Below are 11,935 nucleotides of genomic sequence, written 5' to 3'. Positions count from 1 at the left end.
TGGACATCTGGAATAAGGATCATTTGTAATTGTACAGTGTTACTTGTTAAAGCAGTATGTATTGGTCGACTACAGTTAACAATTCTATTCCATAACTCTTTGGAATGACTTGGTACCAAAGTGTTCATGGAGTTGCAGAGTTTGAACTCAAGTTTGCTCATGCATTTTGGTCATGTATGGTCACAAACAGGTCACTGTTGGCATATGGGCAATTTCTGAGATTCATTGCATTAAGATTAAACTCTCTACTTGCAGTTCTGGGGATCTAAATAATATTTATCTTCTAGACTAAGCCATTTAATGCAAAAATTCTTAGGCTCTAGCATAGTGGCTGTTTGTGTCTTTTATCAGGTCACCATCTAAATGCCTAGAAAAGTGCTGAAGGACTGAGACCAAAACTGGTAATTCTGTGCTTAGTCTTAAGCATCTTCCATTGGAAGAGCTTTTAATTGCTGCTGGTAACAGTTTGTACCCTAGACTTAAACCTAAGCTTTCTTTTATGCACCATATTTTTCATAGACTCTCCTGAATAACCTTTTGATAAGCTCTGTCCTCTCTGCTCAGGGAGCCTTCCATATTCCTGGCAGACTTACAAGGCTACATCTGCCTGTGTGAAGGTGTATTTCCATTCACAGCTCTTTTCTGCTTTTTTTAACTGTCAGTGGAAAAAGAAAATTGTAAAATGCACGTGAGAAGTGGAGCTCTTTTGCCTTTTAGGATGAATTGGAAAATAAATATGAAAAGGGTGCCCTTAGTTTTATTTAAGAAGACTGCTTCTGTCAGCTCAGATTAGTCCCATCTTGCAAGCACTTGACCTAGCAGAGCTAAAGAAAAGGATAATCTGCCAGAGGATGAGGTGAGTGTGGGGCATAAGAATTTACCAAGAGAGATTTGGCATAGCTTTTAGTAGAACGCTTTCCCACTCTCTTTTTTCTTTCTTAATGACTCCTTTTTCTCCTGTAGTTCTAAGGAATGACAAGTCAACCTTGTGTATGGCTGTACTTGAACAGAGGTGGGAGAAATGTTCATTTGAGTAAGGTGTGTATCTCTGATAATGCTGTCAAAAAGTGGTCAAAATTTGTCATAATCATAATTTGTAAAAGAGTTACAGCAGCTCTATTAATGACTGCGTTGTTGGTCTGCTTTTTCCTGCACCCAGCCTCTTGCTTCTCTTTGGGTTGCCCGTTCTTCAGGGCAGGGCTAGTCATGCACTCCGTGTTTGCTCAACAGCTGGCCCTACACAACTCAGCCTTTAGTATATTACAGATAAGCAACAAGAGAGAATGGAATAGGGTAGGGTAGGGTAGGGTAGGGTAGGGTAGGGTAGGGTAGGGTAGGGTAGGGTAGGGTAGGGTAGGGTAGGGTAGGGTGGGATGGGATGGGATGGGATGGGATGGGATGGGATGGGATGGGATGGGATGGGATGGGATGGGATGGGACGGGATAGAATATTTTCTCTGGAAGGAACTTACAAAGATCATCTTGTCCAGCTGCCTGGCCCCTTCAAGGTTAACCAAAAGTTGAAGCATTTTGCTAAGGGCATTGTCCAAATGCCTCTTGCATGGGGAATTGACCACTTCTCTAGGAAGCCTGTTTCAGTGTTTGACTGGATAAGATCGGCTAGTGAAACAATCCACCATTCCTCTTGCAGGTTTTTTTTTTCTACTTTAGGAGAACTGTCTGACAACTGAGAAACTTTGTCAAGCAGTTGCAGTACGCAGTCTCCTTATATGTTTCTTGTAGCATTCTTTTGTGTTCCTCCTTCTGGACAGCTCAGAGGAGGAATTCCTGGTAGCATTTAATCCCCATTGTTTTCAAGTGCAAATATCTTTTGACCATAGTGTGAAGACTTCCTATTCAGAGGATGTGCCTCATTTCCGTTATAATATGTTGGGATATCAAGAGCCCTTTACAGTCTGAAGGAATAAAAAAATGTCATATAAAAGAGTGGCCTACTGTATTTTCCTATAAATAGAAGCTAAACTGATGTAATGCACTAGATGTCAGCCTTTTTAGTCTGACTTAAGGTAAGGGCAGTGCTTTCAGAACCAGAACCTTATTCTGCAAGACTTTTGCCCTGAGATACAAGGTTTTAATTCAGGTTCTGTGAGATACTGGATCAAAGTTACAAATTAGTTTCTAAGCTGGGGATACTGGGCTAAATCCTTAAGGGTGTTTATATTCCTACCTCTGGTTTCAAACTGTGTTTTCAGAACTTTTCTAATATAAGATGTGGTCAGTCATATCAGTAGCAATGATGGATTTCCCTGGTTTTGAGAAGGCTTGAAGGGGCATTGTGCCAGAAACAAGTTAATTAATCATAAGTTTTCCTTGTATTATTATTGTAAAAGTGACTAAGAAGTATTTGGCAGCAATGGGCAGGGAAGGTGGTTAAAGCCAAGGTAGCGCACGGTTGTAAACTAAGAGAGACAGAGAGAAATGGTTTTTCTTACCTTCTCATATTCAGGAAGGAAACACCTGAAAATGCCTCTTGAAAAAACTCCAGCCAGAGGAGTTTAAAGAAATTACTTAAGAGCTTTCTTAACAATAGTACTATTTTGAGGAGTATTAAATACTAATACATGGGGGTGCTAGAGAACCCTTATGGTTGTAATTTACTCAGCTCACATTTGTGAGTATTTTAAAATTTAAATCCAATACTGAAGTCCACATAATCAGACCTTTTTGCATGCAAGAATAGTCACACAGATGTCCAGGGCAAACCCCACAAACCTGGAGCAGATTCATTGTTCATCTGAAGTCAGTTATTTCCTGTTGCCTGGCCATTCATTTAAATCCCTAGTAGAGTTATGTGCACACACCCTCACAAACAAACAAACAAACAAATAACAAACTGTGTTTAAAAGTTAAAGTTTTCAAACCACGCACTGTTAGCATGAAGTCCAGTTTTCCAAATGGTCAGTCAGTGTTACTGAACTCAGTGGGACCTCCAGCACATGTTACATGAACAGGGCTGAACACGTAACTGGCCTGTTTCTTTACCTGTGAAATTGTGGCCTTTCAAGACAGTTGGAGTGTCACAGTTGTCTCTGCATCACCTCTCTCCAGAAGACTTCAGAACAAAGTCAGACCTTATCTGTAGTAAGCACCCTTGCTAATTCCTGTTAGCATAACCTTGAGTGAGAACAAATCCAGAGTGTGCCATCACAAATGGTTACTTTTTTTGCCTAACTTTTGCTAAGTTCCCAGAAGGGAGCTGGACCAGACTCAGCTGTTCCTTGGGGCAGAGCACTCTAGATGGGCATATGTGTCTCCACCAGAGGCATGCACAAAAGAATTGTCCAGGGTGTTTTCAATGCTAGTACAGTTTTGGAGTTCTTTTAAAGAGTTTGTAAGAATGCAGTGAATAAAACTCTTGGAGGTCAGTTATCTGTATGAAATGTGATAGGACATTCAAACCTCTTGCTGCTTTGGCAGAATTGCTCTGCATTGATCTCCAGCATGACACTGAGGGCATGGTCAGACCCTATGAAAGTCACGCTGGTTGAAAGATGGAAGTGAGAGAACTTCTGTCTCACAACTTCCCTCCAGCGAACCCTTTTCCTTTCCATTCAACATCAAGCTTCACGTCTGTATCTCATAAGCAAAGAGATGTTAAGACAGAAACTGAGGCTTCATCTGGGCAGCAGATCTGGGCAGCTCAGAAGCTAACTCTTTGTAACGGATCTGGAGGTTCAAAGTCTAATCTGGGCTCCGAGGCACAAGCTTTAAATATGGTAGCATTTGGAGTCAAAAGTTGGTGAGGGTGTCATAGCAACTGGGGAGGAACACTACTAAACCTTGAAATGTTGAAATACAAGCTAAGCATGAGAAATATTAATTTTGTGAAGGTCTGAACTGTATTTCACCTACTCAAGTAGCAGGAAGTCCACCTTGAAGGCCTTGCAAAACAGTAAACCATGAACAGATGTACTGCATTACGCTACCTCCTTTACAGATATCAGAATTACAAGATAAATGCCATAGAAAGTAAGTTGTAAAATGGAAGACTCTTATCCTGGTTACAGCACAACACTGAAGGGTGCACATTTTTAGGCTCTGAAGTATTTCTCAGGTAGCTGGAGACATATTCAACCTCTACTATGCTCTTTAATAGTGCAGTGCATGTGGGCACATGCCAATGGAAACCTGCCTGCAGCTGATTTCTCTAAACACTTGTACAAGACAGCAGCAGCAGTCCTGATGACTATTAGTAATAATTAAACATTTTGTTGAATGAACATGTTATTTGAAGCTGCAAGCCTTCTTTTAAACCTTTGGAAACTTGAAGAAAGTTGCAAGAACAGGAACACTAGAGGGCTCACAAGGTGTTTAAAGAATGTACAATTTCTTCTGCATAAACAGCACCCATAATCTCATGCTTCAGACTGCATTAAAATAAGATACATTTATTAAAAGCCTCCATGGTTCAAAGTTGTACAAAAAATTTGTGGTCGAAATAAGAGTGCCTCATTTTCAAAGGCATTGGGAAACGGAAACAGTGCGCTTTGTGCTTGGCACGTGTGATCTGCCCCTGTCTGCAGTTAGCCTTAGCATATCAAATGAAGGAAGAATGTAGTAGAAGGAGATTGCTAATTAATCTCCATGTTTACATTGGCCCTTCACATCTTTGTATACACAAGTATGTGACTGTTCAAAGGAGAGTCTGCACCTTAGTTGATATGTTATGTGGTGAGATTTTGCTTTTTTTGTCAACCTAGCCTTTATGCTAGTTGTGCTCAGTGGTAATTTATTACAGACTTATTAAAAAGCTTCACTTTGAAGAAGGTAATTACTTTATTTCAGCTTCTTTTTTTGTTTTCTGTGGGCTCGTCTTTCTTAAAAACAAAACTTTTAAGATCTGCATCAGTTAACTATCAAAGAAATAAGAAATTACATGTGGACACTTGGCTTATTCACAAATTTTCCTAGCCATCTGCATTTAGTTGTGCAGATGTTACAACCAGTGTTCCTCATATATCAACTTATTTTGAGATATGTTACTATGAAGACTAGAGGATAGCTATTCCTTCTACATCTTTTCCTTGGTTTTCTGTATATTACATACATATGCTAAAGCATGCAGAACCCACAAAGTGAATACAGCGTGTTGTCCTCACCACTGCTGCAACATGGAAACATAGTCAAAACAGAAATAGCCTGATCATGAGATTATCTGTTATTTCAGTGTGATCAACACTGAAAAGATTTTGCTGCCATAAATGATGTAGATTAAAGAATAGGGAAAGATTACATACCCACATAGCTGAACATAGCTCAACTAAATGTAGCTGTACTGGCAAAAAAAAAATATCCTTTTGCCATTATACAAAACTAGGTAACAGAGACTAACAAAAGGTTTATCACGGAAATGTCTTACTTGCAAGCAAGAGAAGAAGCTGACTTTTAGTTGCATTAATACAGGCCTGAATTGCTTTTACAAAGAGAACCACAGCATACTGCTTTATAGAAAACTTTTCAGCTGTGGTCTGATTTCAGCTGCTTTGCCTTCACACTGTGATATTACAGTAAAACTCTGCAAAATTGTTGGCATAAGACTAGTAATAAAGCCCTGCTGAATCCTGCTCACTACCACAAAATATGCTCAGGTAAAAAACAAGTTCTTTCTGAAGAACTTGTGTTCACTAGCAGAAAATTGTGGAAGAGGTCTGTAAACACCCTGTATCAATCACCTGAGGAGAAAGGAAATGCAGGGTTATAAAAAGGAAGGAGCCACATTATTTGCTCTTTGACAATTTTTAGCATCCCAATGTGGGTGTAGAGAAGGGAATTGCTTAGAAGAAAGCAATTCAGCAATCCAGCTCAAGCAATTGAGCTGGGAGGAATAATGCTGCACTAAAAGAAGTTTAGGGTAATTCTAATGGTTTTCACTTTCTTTTTTGAAGAGAAAGCAATGAAGTCAGCATGGCTTTGCTTAGACGCAGATGGTGCTTGACAAATTTGGTGGCCTTCTTCCATGGAGTTACAGCAGTTATGGGTGCAGGAAGACTGATTGACATAATCTACCTTAGACTTGTGCAATGCACTTTACACACTTTCTTAGAGATATTCTTGTCTCTAAGCTGGAGAAACATGGAGTTGATGGATGTAACACTCAGTGGACAAGGAATTGGCTGGATGGTTGCATCCAAAGAGTTGTGATCACTGGCTCAGTGGCCGAGTGGAGACATGATGGGTAGTGTTCCTCCAGGATTTGCACTGATATCTTTGTTAGTGACACAGCCAGTGGCCCCTCAGCAAGTTTGCTGATGATACCAAGCCATGTGGTACAGTTAACCTGCTGGAGAGAATGGGATGCCATCCAGCAGGATCTGGACAGACTTGAGAGAGGGGCCTGTGAAAATGTCATAAAGTTCAACAAAGCCAAGTGCAAGGCTCTGTATCTGGGTTGGGGCAATCCCAAGCACCAACTTAAAATACAGCTAGTTCATGCATGTGGGACTGAGGTGTTCTGAAGGGTTTAGGTGTGAAACAGAGGGTTTCAGTTTTCTGGGATTCTTGTAAGCAGCTTCTTTCCACCAGAAGAAGGAAATAGAGGAGCTTGGACATGGTGAAACACAGTGGACAGAGAGCTAAACTTCAGAATTGAAATCTCAATGTCAAATTATGCAAAAACCAAACTGTAGCTTGGGGAGAATGTACAGAAACCTGAAGTCGAAGAGGTCTCAGATTAGAGCCTGGAAGGTGACGCTGGCTGAGGATTCAGGAGTGCAGTGCTTTACCAGCAAAGTGGTGAATGGCTAATTGGGGATGCTGCCAGATACTATCACAGGCCATAATTGTCAAGTCCCAGCTCACAGCTAGATCCCTGTGGTCAGGCATTTGGGCCTGCACAGTGTCTGATGAAAATAACTGCATAGATGAAGGCAGCTTTTTCTTATTATAATATGCTCTGAAGCCAGTGGATACAGATTCTCTGGCTTAATGAAAAGTAATATTTTATAATCTTGTGGTGTCAGTTAGGTAACAAAGAAAACTCTTTTATCAACTTCTTCTAGGCCTGGGGGTTTGTTGTATTTTGTCCCCTTGTTTTAGATTAGTTTTAACACACATTAAGTCTGTTTGTAGACTGATTTTTTCAATCTAATCACACACAGAATCCACAGTTTTGTATTGTCCTTATGTATAAGGTTTTGGTTTTATTTTAATAAGCCTAATTACTAATATTGGTCTGATTTTTTTTGCCTCAGTCCTGATCCTGTCTATTTGAAAATACATATCTTTTATTTCTGTGCTCCAGTAAATATTTATTCATCAAGAATGTTCATTTCTATGAGAAATGCTAAGTCATTTCTCCAAGCAAGCACCACAGCTTTCTTCACTTGCAGTGTTTCCCTGTGACTTATTATGAACTGACTTCCTTTATCAAAAATAAATTATGTTGTTTATTTTTGACACAGTCCTGCTGGTATCTGATATTATTTCACTCTGGTTGGGCTGCTCTTATGTTTACTCTAAAAAAACGGTTTCTTAATTTGTTTTGAATTCCTCTTCTCCTGAATTTCTAATTGATAAGTTTTCAAGTGGCTTGGCTTATGTCTTTGTTTTGGAAAGTTTTATTTCTTTATTTTATTCAGGCTTTGCTTGTTTTGTTTGTGGGTTTGTTGCTTTGACATTTTTTCATTTTTCTTTTTTATTACTGTTTTTTAAATAATGTTCAGATAAGTACTGCAGACAGCTTAGGACATATTCTAACAATTTTTCTTTGACCTGTTCATTAGAATACCACATAGCTCAGAAGATAGTAATTCTGATTGCTGGCACATTTCCTGTCTTTTCCCTTTGATCTATAAAATAACTGCTCTGTAAGATGGCCTCTCGGGCAATTATTTGTAAAGAAAATGTGCCTTTCCCCAGAGAGGTTTTTGCATGGATCAGAAAGCTGAAGCTCTTGGCCTCACCCAGTGGAAGTGTTCACAGCTTGAATTTTCTCTGGAACTGTGGCTGGAAGAGTTGACAGCTGTGTGGATGTGCTGTAGCAGGAAACATTTGGCTGATCAAGCTGCTTTGCCCATCACTAGGGAGAAATTCATCTAGTATTAACAAGAACATCTCTTAGTTTAGAAACCTCAACTCCTGGTGAGCCATTCTTCACCTTCTGCAAGGGTGCTGCATGGTCCTGCAAATGGCTGTGGGCACTGCACACGCAGCTTTATCTGTGTGTGTGTCTATGTGGAGCAGGCTGTTGCTCTTTGTAGTAACTTGTTCTCACTTTCTTCTAGGAAAAAATGAAACTGGTACAGGCACTGTTTCCTTCCTGCCAAATGCCCTACCTCACTAAGGTAATTAGCTTTATTTGCTCAGCTTTGCATGCTCAGAATAAAATTATGCAATTTATTTAAGTGACAAATGTCGGGATAAATCCTACACTGACCTGTACTTTGCCAAATGCAGATACTAATTGAGTCACTGGTTGATTTACACAACAGTGGGATTGCATAGGATGCCTTTTCAGCATGGAGTATTGCTCCAACTATTTATAGTGTGAGCAGGAACAAAATATATGTTGATACATAAAAACAAGAAAGATCTAATACTCAGAATCTGCAGGAGTGTTACAAAGGAATGATTCCACTTGGACAAAAAAGGTAAGTGTGTTAGAGATCGACTAGTTTACTGATCCTACAGACTTTACTTTTTTACTTACACATATTTTTATTCTCATTCTCATGATTTGGAAGACCAAGTTTAAGAAAAACACAAACACACAAGTATATATATGTGTGTGTATGTGTGTGTTTAAGACAAACACACACATATATAATGCACAGCACCAAGCAAAAGTTCATCTTTCTCCTCACTGAGTTTGATGACATGTCAAGTTTGGGGTGGACTTTGTCCTGCACAATTTTGAGTTTCACTTTCAATTAGGAGCTGTCAACAACTTTCAGGACTGGATCTTAACAAGGCTGATTGTTTTGGTGGCTAGCAAAGAGGTTTCCTTTTACAATATCTGTTTGAAGCAGTATAAGCAGCAGAAAACTCCATTAATCTAATGGTTACCTGATCCCTGCTGTTTTGTGTAGAGCGATAAGGTTTTGAAAAAATGTTTCAGTTGAGCCAAGACATACAGAATGAAAGTCTTAGCAACAGCATCTTCAGGGGAAAGGTAGAAAGTACCTGCATTCTGCTATTTGTACAGTGAGTCTGGTATTATCAGTGCAAACCTGCAGAAGTACAAGGAAACAAGAGAAAGGCCAAAATGACAAAGACTGGATTACTGTAGGAACGAAGCCTTTAGTGACAAGTATTCTCATTCATGGATGACTGACTTAGAATTGTTCTGAGTTACTATGAACATTAGTGTTTAGTGAGTGCTTTGGTATTGAGTGTTAAATTGTAAAGGATTGATCTTCCCTCTGCTGCTTAAGGTTTAAGAGCTACATGGGAAAATTCCAACCCACTTGATGCCTGTGGCAAGTTGTTCAGTCACAGACTGAAGCGTAATCCTTACATGTCTGTTTTCACTGGATATTAATTCAAGTGACTGGCACACAGACAGAGACAGGCAGTAATAGACAGATTGTGAAGCTGCTGAATGGTGTTGTATTTATCTCTGTGTATTGCTTCAATGAACAGGACCATGTTTTATGGTTCACAGAGATGCCCTACGCAGACACGATGCATGAATGGTACTTTCCTAGGTAATTGTAGAGGCTGTGTGAGACAGGGCTGTGTCTGTCACTTAGGAAAATGGAGAAGCAGGCGGTAAAAAAGTCCAGTGAGCAGCTTGACTGCCTGAACAAAAGATGTGCTATGTCTTTAATTTATATTCCCAACAGAGTAAGGACCAAAAGTTCCAGCAATATTTAGAAAGTTAAATGGAACATGGACAGTGAGCGGCTCCAAAATAAGGAGCTGTGATTAAGCTTTGCCTGCAGTTTTTCATGTCCCTATTGGCAGGAAGTCACATCAGCTAACATGCAACTACTGCAGTACGAGGCCCAGTATGTTGAAGGTAAACTGTGTAGTTTCAGCAGTTGCTGCACAAGCAGGAAAGTGGAAGTCCCTGCCTCCTTTACAGAAAACATGAGGCAGGTAATTTCACATAGGAGCCCTCTCAACAATCCGAGCTCACAAAACAGAAATTACAGTTGCTAATGAATATTTGAACACATTTGAAATTTGAGATAATTTATTTCTTATCAGAGAGAAATGATCCCAAGGAAGATTTTAAAATAAATCATCAGTGTTTGAATGCAGGTAATTGAGAACAGCTGTTAGAAACACCCACTTTTAGGTGACAGCTGCCTTTACCCCTCAGCAAAATGTGTGTAGTTTGTCTTTACATAAACTCTCATGACTTTTTGTTGGTGTTTCAGTGGTAACCAACCTATTTGTACACCTCTACAAGCAGTGCATGTTCTTTACTTTCTCTTGCCCTTTTTTGCTTGCTCAGTCAGGTGCTCATGGCAAAGATCCTAGTTCCTGCTGCCACCTGAACATGTGGAGGTGCCCATGTGTGCAGCCACAGACCCATGCCAATGTGGCAATGAAGGGAGAGAATTCCTCTTTACACTAAAAGCAAGGTTGATGAGAGGACATCTGTCTGAGTTCAGAAGGCCTTTGGTTTCAAATTAGATTGTTATGACTGATTATGCGAGACTCCTCAACCCCATTGTCTGCGAACACCTGCAGTAACAAATCTGCTATAGACGAGATACCCAGGCAGTTATGGATGATGACTTCTATGGCAGGCACACTTCAAGAGACTGGAAAAGCAGCTCTCCTATCCAGAGGCCTCTTAAAGGGCCATTTCAGGGGCTCCCTTCTTTTCTGAAACACCATAATGAGATTGTCTGTGTGGGGTTTTTTAAAAAATGTGACAGAGTAATGCTTTGATTCAATGCATGATCTGTGTGGCAATAAATCTCTCCAACTACCATTAATATTTTTTTTTATCAGAAGGGCAGTGGTGTGGCAGACAGGAACAATTTCACTATTAGTTTCCTCTTCTAAAAAAATCTTTCATTTGAAACATGCCCCATGGTAAGTGATTGCCAACAGAATCACAGTCTGCAGTATCTTTGCTGAACCCTTTTTCAAAGTCTTGTCTTCACTGCAAACCACTCAGCCTTTATTAACCCTTTCCTCCTTTAATGTCAGAATTACCTTTTCTCACTTTCATCCTTTAGCAAAGGGTAAATAGACTAACTAATCCACATCCACTTCTATTATCCTACCAAGGATGAATAAAATCTAATCTAAAAATAACATGAAATGGTGCATTTTATGATGGAAGGCAAAGATACTACATTTTCATCTTCTCCATTGGGGCCAAACATACCTGCTGAGAGAAGGGCTAACTGCGACTCAGCTACAAGTTTCTGTTCTGTAGCTCAGCTCTCAGGTGAAGCATTAGCATTTTATTTATAACTCTTTATATAGCATTACCTATAGTTATATTTCAGGAGGACTACATTCAGTGAAACCAGAATGTAATTCTCAGTCAGGCTTCAAAACATTTGATAAATACAGCAGTATTTCTTGCATGGAACATTTTACAGGTTATTTTAATTGTTCCTTCTTTTCCAGTCCATGGTTAAAACTGCATGGTCACTGTAAAATCTGAATTATTTTTCTAAAGGAGATGAGCTAAAGCTTTAATTTAGCATTTAGGTAAGTAGCAATTAGGTAGGTATCTCTGGTTCTCATGCTAGAAATACTGACAGAAATTTTTTTTTGTATCCCTGCCCAATAGCTTGTAACTTACTATACAATTACTGCAGATATAAACCACCTGTTAGCAAAAGAAACAGCATGTAATATATAAAGTTACTCTTTGGTTCCAGCTTTTAATTTGACTGTGTCTTCTTTTAAGTAAATGATTGATAACATCTTCCTTTTGAAAACTTTATTCTTCATAATACATGTTCTAATTGTGGTTCCCACCCATTCCTCAGATCTATTAACC

At 39.4% G+C, this 11,935-nt stretch overlaps 1 long non-coding RNA gene across 2 annotated transcripts; it reads left to right on the top strand.

Moving 5' to 3' along the window:
* The first annotated feature begins 687 nt into the window (after positions 1 to 687).
* LOC146424522 (uncharacterized) lies at positions 688 to 10,019 on the top strand. Of its 2 annotated transcripts, XR_014846938.1 has the most exons (4): positions 688 to 856; positions 964 to 1,012; positions 8,244 to 8,303; positions 9,804 to 10,019. It is a non-coding gene; the product is annotated as an uncharacterized LOC146424522 (long non-coding RNA). The 2 variants fall into 2 exon arrangements; XR_014846939.1 differs by lacking the exons at positions 8,244 to 8,303; positions 9,804 to 10,019 and adding an exon at positions 1,842 to 1,926.
* The last annotated feature ends 1,916 nt before the right edge of the window (positions 10,020 to 11,935 follow it).

The sequence above is a fragment of the Lichenostomus cassidix genome, chromosome Z, assembly GCF_008360975.1.
Source record: "Lichenostomus cassidix isolate B80296 chromosome Z, HeHo_3.0, whole genome shotgun sequence".
Classification (NCBI taxonomy): Eukaryota; Metazoa; Chordata; class Aves; order Passeriformes; family Meliphagidae; genus Lichenostomus; species Lichenostomus cassidix.
The sequence above is the reverse complement of the archived record's forward strand: the minus strand, read 5'-3'. Positions and strand labels throughout refer to the sequence as shown.